Here is a 12,133-nt window from a genome sequence, read left to right as displayed (position 1 = left end):
GTAACAACGTCCCCAGAAACCAAGTGGACGACCACGTGTCTCATTTGGAGCTCTCTGCCAAAGACTCCAAGTTGGACATTGTCACTGGCAGCCGTGTACAGAATGTTTTTAATGTCTGGACCAGATCTCACAGGTCCCAAGCCCACTGCATGGACTACTTCTCGTTTGATCTGATCAAAGGCTGCTTGTTGTTCAAGTCCCCACTCGAAATTGTTTCTCTTACGAGTCACATCATGCAGAGGTTTGACAATCTGACTGAAACCAGGAATGTGTAGTCTCCAAAATCCCACCACACCAAGAAAAGTGAGTTTCAGTGATTGTGGTTTAATGGAATAGATTCAGTTTAGCATCCTTTTGTAAAGGCCAAAGCCCACTCAAATTGGCATAAGATGGCAATGTGACCTTTTATCTCTTGCAAGGGCCCTGCAAGAGATAAAAAACACTGCCCTAAATTCTTAAAGTAGATGAAGAACTGTGGGAAAAGGCCTAAGCAGAATACTCTGAATGCAACATCTAAGGCATATCCTTGTACTATATTTAGAGGCTAGTAGTTCTTGAAGCACAATGGACAGATGCAACTCATAGCTAAGAGGTGTGATTAGAACATCGAGATCTCTGAGAACTACAGACTGAATCCAGAACTGTGGGAGCCTGAGGAGAAATACTGGACAGCTTGGTGCAGCTGCAGCTCTACAACACCAGCTGCCACGCTGAACCAATGAAGACGACGGATTTGCACTCTCCAGTGGCTGTGATGTTCGTCTGGACTTTTGGGCTTTGAACATTTGACTCACTGTCGCTTACAGGAATAGCTTTTGGGGTTGCTAGCTAAGCTTGGGTTGTTAGTTTACCAGACTATTACCACTAGCAAAAGGGTTCTTCACAGATGCATTCTCTTAACTTTAGCATTGTTAACCTGCACTTGTATCATCCATACCTGTATCAAACACGGCCTGTATAAGATCGAACGTGGGTTGCTCAAAGAAAAGAAGGGGGTATTGTGGGAAGCTTTCTCCTGCAGCGGAGCATGAAAGGTAAGCATCAGACCCTGTGATGTGAAGTGTCCTTGGAGCCTTGAGGCTCCCAGGGCCTGAGCCGGCGACTATGAGCAACGCACGCACAGCTGTCAGGGGGTGGAATCTGCCTTCCCCCGGGGCAGACGCAGCCCCAAGGGGGGCTGACCCTGGCCAGCCCCCCTGGGTGGTACTCACAGGTTGTTTACCACAGGTAACCTATCTCTGCCTTACACATAACTTGGGGCCAATCTGTACTGTCCACTTCTGCCAGCCCCAGGCTGGCTGGAAACACCTCCTCTGAACACTATATAAGACACTGCACTACCCTAATAAAGTGGTACTGATGTACTGATGCACAGATGCCTAGAAGCTGCTGTCTCGAGTCGTCAGTACCCCAATCTCGCCTCTCGCCAGCCTCCGTACCCCGACACAGAAGCACCTAAAGGTCTAACATGGGCCTTGTCACTGTCGTTTGAACTGCAGTGTCCACCCTCATTGCTAAGGAAGTTATCATAGGCTGTTTAACACAGGGGTGAATGGTGCAGCTACAAATCAACAGTGCTAAAATCAAAGGAATAAACCTGTTAGAGCTTTCATCAGTAGCATTAGTCTGGCAAGCTAACAACCCAAGCTTAGCTAACAATCCCAAAAGCTATTTCTGCAAGCGACAGTAAGTCATTCGTTCAGAAACCCAAAAGTGCAGACGAACATCACAGTCAGGAGAGTGCAGGTGTGCCACGTCTGCGCTGGCTCTGTGTGGCAGTCGACGCTGCAGACTCGCAGATCACTCAGCTGTCGAGTATTCTTCTCAGACTCCCATAGTTCTGGATTCACTCGATGTTCTCATTACACTCCTTAGCTATGAGCTGTGTCTGACTATTGTGCTTAAGAACTACTAACCTCTAAATACAATACAAAGATATGCCCTAGATGTTACTATCAGTCTATTCTACTTAGGCCTTTTCCCACAGTTCTTCATCTGCTTTCAGAATTTAGGGCAGTGGTTTTTTATCTCTTGCAGGGCCCTTGCAAGAGAAAAAAGTCACATTGCCATCTTATGCCAATTTGAGTGGGCCTTGGCCTTTACAAAGCTGTCAAACTGAACCTATTCCATTAAACCACAATCACTGAAAACTCATAAAAGTACCCAAATTCGTTAGCCATGGTCCAAACCTTAAAGATCCATACAAATACAATCATCATGTCAGTGCTTCTTTCAAGTCCTTTCACAGTTCTGCCATCTGAGCAAAACTTCTGCTCACTTTAGGGAAAAACAGGTTGGTCATAATCAGGTTGGTCTTCATCAAGGCCTGTGAAGATAAATGGTCAAACACAAGCAGATACAAGAACAAATGCAGACACATCCATTGCCTAGGCTAGCAGATCCACTGGCCTAGTCTGTATGCTGTGATTAGAAAAATCTCGAGAAGGAAAAGATTTCTTCTGCTATCCTACTGTCCTCTAACCCATATTCCCCTTTTCAATAATGCCTAAACGTACCCAAGAAAAACATCCCATAACATCCTTATGTCCTAAGTTCCCAAAACTACAAACCCTTAGTCTTAACTTATCTTACCCTAAATATCTATCAGCTATAGGAAATTCAAGAAAAGGCAAAGAAAATCCAAGAAGATAACAATACCATGGTATTCTCAGAAAAGGGAAAAGTCAGAATTGTCACAAGACTCAGTTCATGCAATTAGCAGCTGTTCCAGTAAACTTCTATACTAGTCCTGTCTTTATCTGTTATTGGGGGAAGGAGCTGACTGGCATTAGCCTACAAGTTCTATCATTCCCTGCTCCTAGTCCAGAATCTGGTTAGTGACTTGCAATGTGGATCTCAGTGCCTATACCCTCGCTGTGAGAGGCAATGCATCTGAGTTCTAGACTGTCCTGCTTGGTGGCTTCCGTGTCTGTATAAGTTTCCACCCATGGTCAGTGGCACTGGCATCTCTGCTATGTCCTAGCAATCTCCCTCTTTTTCTTTTTGCCACTGAGCAGTGGGTGCAAAAGGAATTAACCAGTAAGGCGATGGTAAATACCCCAGCCAGGAACTACTAGCTATCATTTAGAATGCAAACTGTTATCATCAGGTGACTAAAAAATACACCTGTGCGTGTCCATGCCTGTAACAGGGGCAAAAATGGTCCTAAGTCATCCTCGTCATTCTTGCTACCATTTCCATAAACTTTCTGACATCTGTCTTCAGTAGCACAGTATCACAGTACCATCAGGGTTGGAAGAGACCTCATAGGTCATCAAGTCCAACCCTTCACCACGGGGCTCAAGGTCAGACCATGGCACCAAGCGCCACGTCCAACCTTGCCTTGAACAGCTCCAGGGCACCAGGGACGGCGACTCTACCATCTCCCCGGGGAGTCCATTCCAGTATCCAATCAGTCTCCCAGTGAAGAGCTCTCTCCTCACATCTGGCAGTGTCTAAACAGCTTTGAGGCTTCGCTGCCTCCTAGCAAGGAAAAAAAATCCGTAAGAGGAGATAACTCCGGCAGAAAAAAAAATCCGTAAAAGAAACAATGGGCGGGGAGGGAACGGGGCCCCGCGGGCCCTCCACAGGTGGCTAGAGGGGGGGGAGGAGAAGGGGGAGGAGGCCAGCAGCCGCAAAGCCGCTTTTGTCCTTGGCCCTCCATCTCGCCCAACCCCCAGCTGTTTCAGGTCAGCCACCACTTGCTGTTTTCGTCCGTCTCCCATCCCACTATCGATCCTTGGTACACAACATGAAATCTACTCTGAAAACTTCCCAACTGCCGTCTGTCCTCTCAGACTCTTCAAGACAGACAGAGAAAAAAGGCAGAGGTGAAGCTGTGAGCTATCGAACTGCTAATCTCCCTGTAGCCATACAAACGCAAATTGACTAAACTCCGAAACGACTCAAGGAAACCCACAAACTCTTCCCACCCCACCGACCCCTCAGCATCCCCCTCAGTCCCCCAGCTGTTGAAGACTCGCGGGAGACCCCTCGGCTTTGGGATGCGGTCCGTTGGAGATGGGCGGGCGTGCGGCGGTGAAGGGGGCGGGTCTGAAGACTGTTCCGCCGAGCCGCGGGAAAGGGAGGGTCCCGAGCCGTCCGGTGCGGTCGCGTCTGCCGTCGGTCCATTCTCTCTTTACCGTCCGTTCCTCTGTTCCTTCAGTAACGTCTTTTACCGGCTGAAAACTAAAAGTCCGTGTCCCGTATCACGTGCAGCCAGCCGCGGGGACGCACGGGCTACAGCAGCAGATTCGACACAGTACACACAGCGGCAGGCAGCCGCCCTCCGCGCGGCAGGGCCGAAAACTTTTCCAAGCTGAGAAGCGATTGTAACTGGCTGCCGGCGGGTCGCTACGGGCAGTCGCCATCATAGGTGTGTCAGTGAGTCGCTACGGGCAGCCGCCATCATGGGTGTGTCAGTGAGTCACCACGGGCAGCCGCCATCAACTCAGTCCCAAGCGCATCTCTCCCAGCGCTCCAGCTAGACCGATCAAAAAGTCCTTAGCTTCCTACGGGCAGCCCACAGAGCTGAAGCAAGACGAGATGTCTCTCGGAGACTAAGACTCGTCAGCGGGGACAGAAAACAAAGTCATTCACATAGTGATAAACAATTGCACACGCCCAGTTCTTTTCGGGGGTCTTGCAATGCTTTGCAACGAACAATCAGCAGAGAGTTGGTGTGGTCTGCATGCCTCGCGGCAAAGTTGTGTACTCAGAGCGGCTCGCAGGCTCTGCTTCAGTCACAGATGGTACTATAAAGGCAAATCGCCGGCAACCTTGTTGCGAACCGCGTATCGCTCCTGCGGTCAACGTGGCTACAATCGGGCTACCGGGCGCGGAGGCGGGGCGGGCGGCGGGCGACATGGGTGCCCGCCAGGATCGTACGGCACGCTCATTTTCAACTCCGCCACAGAACTGGCAACCTTCCCAGCCACGCCTTTAACAGAAGCAGCTCTGCCGAGACCGAAAAACCGAACCACGGAGCCTTCTCTCTTCGGGACGCTTGGGGCGGGGGTGGAGGAGAAACCTGGCGCCGCGCATGCGTCAGAGCTGTTCGTAGCGGCCGGCAGGGCTAGGAGTAACAGAACCACCGCCGCCGCCTTGCATTCGGCTTTCATCCTTAGTAACGCGCGGAGCACCTCCCGCCGGGCGGGACTTAGCTGCGGGTCGACTCAGAGTCTGTACCGTTGCTAAGAACCGCGTCCCACAGTGCGTCTCCAACCTCCCGCTGCACTTTCGATCTTAAAATCATGGGAGGCTCTTTACTCGCATGACCCTGCGCATACGCCCGGGCCAGCAGCTCTCAGAGCTCAGTGTCCGGCGAACTTCTCTCATGAGACAAATACGCCAGCAGATGCAGTGCCCCAGCAAATCCACTGTGGGCCTTACCTGCCTTACACACGGGCTGTTCACTCCGGAAATGAACGTCCAGACTACTGCCACCTCGGGGCAGCGCTACCCGGCCCAGCGGCACCGAATGACGCTTACTCTCTCCGATACGGAGAACATCCCACAAGTTGATCGGACCCCTCTGTCTTCAGGCCAACCCTCCGGCCCCCAACGCAGTCTCACCTGCGGCCGGCTTGTGTCCTGACTCCTCTGTTCGAGTGCCAGATGTTGGGAATCACGTTCGGTGGAGCGCTATGGGAAGATGACTCTTTGTTCACCAATATGGTTAGATGGTCAAATCCACTTTATTTCCGTGATACAGTGACTTATATGCGTTCTAGCAAGAGGCGTGCTCAGCTTAAGATTGGTTACAGTCAGAGGGTCCAGGGTTACATGTAAGGTGTGCATAGGTTAACTTATCACAACATTCTAAGGGTCAGCCTCCCAGACCACCCACTCCAGCCCCCTTGGTTATCTAGTCTCTGCCCACTGCAGCTGTGTGTGGGGTGCTCAGTTGTTTACATCTCAATTTCCTAGCCTCGCTGGGAACCAAGGACGTTCTCAGCGCCAGTTACCCATGTTTATGACTTTATGTCCTCGACTGGTGAGAAATTCTTCCACAGCAAGGCGCATCAGGACCAGTTACAATAGTATGTGTCTTCCACTCTTTACCAGTTAAACTGATCTCAGCCTGTATCTTAGTTAACTCTTGAGATCCACCAGTGATTCCAAAGATAGAAATGGACTCTGTCCCTTTGCAATTTGATGGCAATAAAGTACACTGAGCACCTGTGTCAACTAAAGCCCTGTATTTCCGAACTCTTGAACTGCCAGGCCACCTAATGAATACATTCCAATAGATTCGGTTCTCTCCACTATCCCTTTCCTCCTCCTGGCTGGAGGCAGGGCACCCCTAATGCTGAACATGGCATGTGGGGTGTACACAATGATTGGTGTTGTTGTGAGAGGAACTGCAACTGTTGGAACAACTGCAGTTGCTCTCAGGAGCTGAAGAAGTGACAGCTACTTTCCTGGCATTGCTGCCTCTGTTTCTGCCACTCTGCAGTTCCCTGACCCTCTTTGAAAGAGCTGAAGTAGGTTTACCATCCCACTTGTTCATGTTCTCACCGTATGTGTCACGCAGAAGTATCCACAGTGATGCACGTGATTGCTGATGTCTAGGTGGAATTTGTCTCCTCCTGGGCTGGAATTGCCTTGCAGGAGGTGGGCGTCTGTTCCTGATAGCAGAAACATGCACCCATTCAGATGATGCAGGAATGGTATCCTTTACCAGATTGGAAATTGAGGTTGTAAGATCCTCCTTCAGTTCTTTCATGCTCTCTTTGATGCCATCTCTAATACCATCTTTAAGATCTGTAGTCATAGTCTTTATGGCACAGATTATACCAGAATGGGACAAGCTATCCTCTATCTGCCTGAGCTGGTCAGTGAATTCACCAACAGTGAAAGATCTTCCATTATCACTCCTTGCTAGAAATTTGCAGGCCAAGATGTTAGCATAGGATGAAGGAGCAAGCTTAATCAGCTTCTTCATGAGACCTGTTCCCAAAGGAATATCGTCAGGCTCATGAGTGCCATGATCTCCATAAAGCACTTCCTTCACAGCAAACTCCTTCAGAAGCTTAATTCCCTGCTCAATGGTGTTCCACTTCTTGGCAGCCCATGGCAAATCATCTCGGGAAGGATATCTCATAGCCACAGCCAACAAAAGGCGTGTCCACAAGCTAACCCTACCAAGAGGACTTGCTAGGTGTTTGTCCACTCCACTCTCCTTAGTGAGTGGTCCCAGCTGCTTGGCAGACTTGTCTCCTACCTGCAGGGCATTAGCACCAATGCCACGGCATCTCACTAGCCAGCTTAGGATTGGCTCACCTGATTCCCTTGTGTATTCCTTTCTAACTTCCCTGACCTCTCTGAGTGGATCCTTGGAGCCTTGGATGTCATCTTCCACCTCCTCTTCCACCTGTTGTTCTGGTGGTACTGAGCCTAACAGAACCTTCCTCATAGCATTCCTAAACTCATTGGAACCATCCTCTCTCCTGGCAGCTAACCTCACAGTGCTCCTCTCACTTGAGTATTGTTGTCTCAGCACATCTACAAGGTCCCGCAGACTAACTATCTCCTCCTCCTCTTGCTGCTGATCACCAGAGGTCCCCCCTCTTACATCCTCCTGTGAACCACTCTTTGTCTTAGCTTTTGCCTTAGCAGGTGCCAGAAGGGCCTGAGCAGCAACAGACTTGGACGTGTCTGCTGGAGGATTTGAATCTTTAGGAGTCTGACTTGGAGGGTTTGAATTATTGGAGGTCTGACTTGGAGCTTGTGAGTTCAAATCTGCCTTGCTTTTAACAGGAGGATTTTGATTCTGGTATGCTGGCTGGGGGTTCAAATTGGCTGAGCTGGTGTCATTAGGATTTGGACTGACTGGGCTAGCGTTACTAGCACTAGTAGGATTGTTTGCCTGTCCTGCTGGGATGCCTGCCAATCCTGACGTGTTTTGATTGTTGCTAGGAACATTCTGATTTTGGGTACCTGCCTGTGCTCCTGGGGCTCCTGCTAAACTCTGCCCATTGTTTTTGTTTTTGTTATCATTGTTTATGTTAGTGGCGGGAACATTGGCTGTGTTCCCAGCACTTGGAGAAGGAGGGGCAGAGGCTGGCAAGGGGGAAGCCGATAACTGTGTTCCCTTGTTTTGCTGTGAAAGAGACTGCTTCTGAGACACAGAATTTCTCCTAGTTCTTGCAGAAGCTGGTTTTGAATTTTTCACCAATAATGCCAAGATTAATATGAATATTAAAATCATGAGGCAAATATTAAAAACTGTGAGTAGAAAAACAGTTTTACACGAGCATGTGCCTAAGCAAACAGTTGGAATTCCTGTCTTAGGCTGAATAACTCTCATTAGAGCCATATTTAAAGCAGAATTTCCATTGATTGTCACATTATTGACCAGAGCTCCTGTAATATTCTTGGTAATATTCTCAGAGATATTAAAACCAGCATAACCAAGAATCAAATCACCCCAGCTCCAGAACATATCTGAAACCTTAGCTTTAGCCTTATTATAAGCCAGATCAATAAAATAAGCAACAATTTGACCTTTTATCCAATTAAATGCCAAGAAAACAAAACCAGACCAGAGCAATGCCCCAACCAAATACAATAGCTGCTTGATTAGCTTCATCTTAATTCCCAGAGCTAATTTCCAATCACTAAAATATCTCTAGCCCCACGTTGGGAAAGCCAATTAAAAATGTGATGGTTTGGGGGTTACCCCGCCCCTCCCACACTTTTGTATTTGCCACAGCTAACTCAGATGGACCCTGGGAATATAGATGAAGCAATTTATTTACAGCTAGCAGAATTTACAAGCTGCTATTTACAATATATACAGTTATATACAATTATATACAGAAATATACAAAGGATAAACAATACAAAAGCACAACTCCCCTCCCAGAAACCTGAGTCCCCAGGAGGGGCTCTCAAACCACCCCAACACCTCCCCCCGGCCCTCTCAACCTTACCCCAGTTCTCAGGAAGAAGAGAGGTGCAGCCAAGAGGCTAGGGAGCAAGGTTAGTGGGAGCAAGGTTAATGAGATGTGTCTCGGTCTAAGGCAAAAGCAAGAGAGAAAACAAAATGGAGAAAAAGTCTTACTTCGTCCAGGAGCTCTCAGCGAGACTGTGAGAGAAGTTGACATCAATAGTTTTCATTTCACTGCCCGTTATCTACTTCTTTTACCAAAACATTCTAGCTTGCCTCAAACTAGCACAAATCCCCTGCACCATTCTGCAGCTTTCCAGCTCCCTCACACACTGGCAAAAGAAACTTTCTCCTAGCTCCTTTGCTATGAAGCGGAAACATGTTTGGATCCTAGCCCCATTGAAGAACCATAGAAATGCCTTTGAGAAAAAGCACTCCTTCTGCTTATAGACCCAGCCAGGAATGGCCTAGCCTGGAATCCCCCACACCATTCTGCAGCTTTCCAGCTCCCTCACACACTGGCAAAAGAAACTTTCTCCTAGCTGATTTCCTTTGAAGCAGAAACACATTTACATCCTACCCCACTGAAGAACCATAGAAATGCCGTTTAGGAAAAGCACTCCTGCTTATAGACCCATCCAGGAATGGCCTAGCCTGGAATCCCCTGCACCATTCTGCAGCTTCCCAGCTGCGTCACACACTGGCAAAAGAAACTTTCTCCTAGCTGCTTTCCTTTGAAGAAGAAACACGTTTGCATTCTAGCCAATTTGATGAAGCATACAAATTCGGTGTACAAAAAGCACTCCTTCTGCTTATAGACCCAGTAAGGAAGGGCCTAGCCTGGAATCCCCTACACCGTTCTGCAGCTTTCCAGCTCCCTCACACACTGGCAAAAGAAACCTTCTCCTAGCTGCTTTCCTTTGAAGCAGAAACACGTTTACATCCTAGCCCCATTGAAGAACCATAGAAATTCGGTTTACAAAAAGCACTCCTTCTGCTTATAGACGCAGCCAGGAATGGCCTAGCCTGGAATCCTCTACACCATTCTGCAGCTTTCCAGCTGCGTCACACACTGGCAAAAGAAATTTTCTCCTAGCTGCTTTCCTTTGAAGCAGAAACACGTTTACATCCTAGCCCCACTGAAGAACCATAGAAATGCCATTGAGAAAAAGCATTCCTTCTGCTTATACACCCAGCCAAAAATGGACTAGCCTGGAATCCCCCGCATCATTCTGCAGCTTTCCAGCTCCCTCACACACTGGCAAAAGAAACTTTCTCCTAGCTGCTTTCCTTTGAAGCAGAAACACGTTTACATCCTATCACTATTGAAGAACCATAGAAATTCGGTTTACAAAAAGCACTCCTTCTGCTTATAGACCCAGCCAGGAATGGCCTAGCCTGGAATCCCCTGCAACATTCTGCAACTTTCCAGATCCCTCACACACTGGAAAAAGAAACTTTCTCCTAGCTGCTTTCCTTTGATGCAGAAACACGTTTACATCCTAGCCCCACTGAAGAACCATAGAAATGCCGTTCAGAAAAAGCACTCCTTCTGCTTATAGACCCAGCCAGGAATGGCCTAGCCTGGAATCCCCTGCTCCATTCTGCAGCTTTCCAGCTCCCTCACACACTGGCATAAGAAACTTTCTCCTAGCTGCTTTCCTTTGATGCAGAAACACGTTTACATCCTAGCCCCATTGAAGAACCATAGAAATGCCGTTCAGAAAAGGCATTCCTTCTGCTTATAGACCCAGCCAGGAATGGCCTAGCCTGGAATTCCCTACACCATTCTGCAGCTTTCCAGCTGCCTTACACACTGGCAAAAGCAACTTTCTCCTAGCTGCTTTCCTTAGAAGCAGAAACACGTTTACCTCCTATCCCTATTGAAGAACCATAGAAATGCCGTTTAGAAAAAGCACTCCTTCTGCTTATACACCCAGCCAGAAATGGCCTAGCCTGGAATCCCCTGCACCATTCTGCAGCTTTCCAGCTCCCTCACACAATGGCAAAAGAAATTTTCTCCTAGCTGCTTTCCTTTGAAGCAGAAACACATTTACATCCTAGCCCCATTGAAGAACCATAGAAATGCCGTTTAGAAAAAGCACTCCTTCTTCGTGTAGACCCAGACAGGAATGGCCTAGCCTGGAATCCCCTGCACCATTCTGCAGCTTTCCAGCTCCCTCACACACTGGCAAAAGAAACCTTCACCTAGATGCTTTCCTTTGAAGCAGAAACACGTTTACATCCTAGCCCCATTGAAGAAACATAGAAATGCCGTTCAGAAAAAGCACTCCTTCTGCTTATAGATCCAGCCAGGAATGGCCTATCCTGGAATCCCCTGCACCATTCTGCAGCTTTCCAGCTCCCTCACAAACTGGCAAAAGAAACTTTCACCTAGATGTTTTCCTTTGAAGCAGAAACAAGTTTACATCCTAGCCCAATTGAAGAACCATAGAAATGCCATTTAGAAAAAAAGCACTCCTTCAGCTTATAGACCCAGCTAGGAATGGCCTAGCCTGGAATCCCCTGCACCATTCTGCAGCTTTCCAGCTCCCTCACTCACTGGGAAAAGAAACTTTCTCCTAGCTGCTTTCCTTTGAAGCAGAAACACCTTTACATCCTAGCCCCATTGAAGAACCATAGAAATTCGCTTTACAAAAAGTACTCCTTTTGCTTATAGACCCAGCCAGGAATGGCCTAGCCTGGAATCCCCTACACCATTCTGCAGCTTTCCAGCTCCCTCACACACTGGCAAAAGAAACTTTCTCCTAGCTGCTTTCCTTACAAACAGAAACACCTTTACATCCTAGCCCCATTGAAGAACCATAGAAATGCCATTTAGAAAAAGCACTCCTTCTGCTTATAGACCCAGCCAGGAATGGCCCAGCCTGGAATCCCCTGCACCATTCTGCAGCTTTCCAGCTCCCTCACACACTGGCAAAAGAAACTTTCTCCTAGCTGCTTTCCTTTGAAGCAGAAACATCTTTGGATCCTAGACCCATTGGAGAGCCATAAAAATTCGGTTTAGAAAAAGCACTCCTTCTGCTTATAGACGCAGCCAAAAATGGCCTAGCCTGGAATCCCCTGCACCATTCTGCAGCTTTCCAGCTCCCTCACACACTGGCAAAAGAAACTTTCTCCTAGCTGCTTTCCTTTGAAGCAGAAACACGTTTACATCCTAGCCCCATTGAAGAACCATAGAATTTCGCTTTACAAAAAGCATTCCTTCTGCTTATAGAC

The sequence above is a fragment of the Pogoniulus pusillus genome, chromosome 33 (genome assembly GCF_015220805.1).
Source record: "Pogoniulus pusillus isolate bPogPus1 chromosome 33, bPogPus1.pri, whole genome shotgun sequence".
Classification (NCBI taxonomy): domain Eukaryota; kingdom Metazoa; phylum Chordata; class Aves; order Piciformes; family Lybiidae; genus Pogoniulus; species Pogoniulus pusillus.
This window is presented reverse-complemented; position numbering follows the sequence as displayed.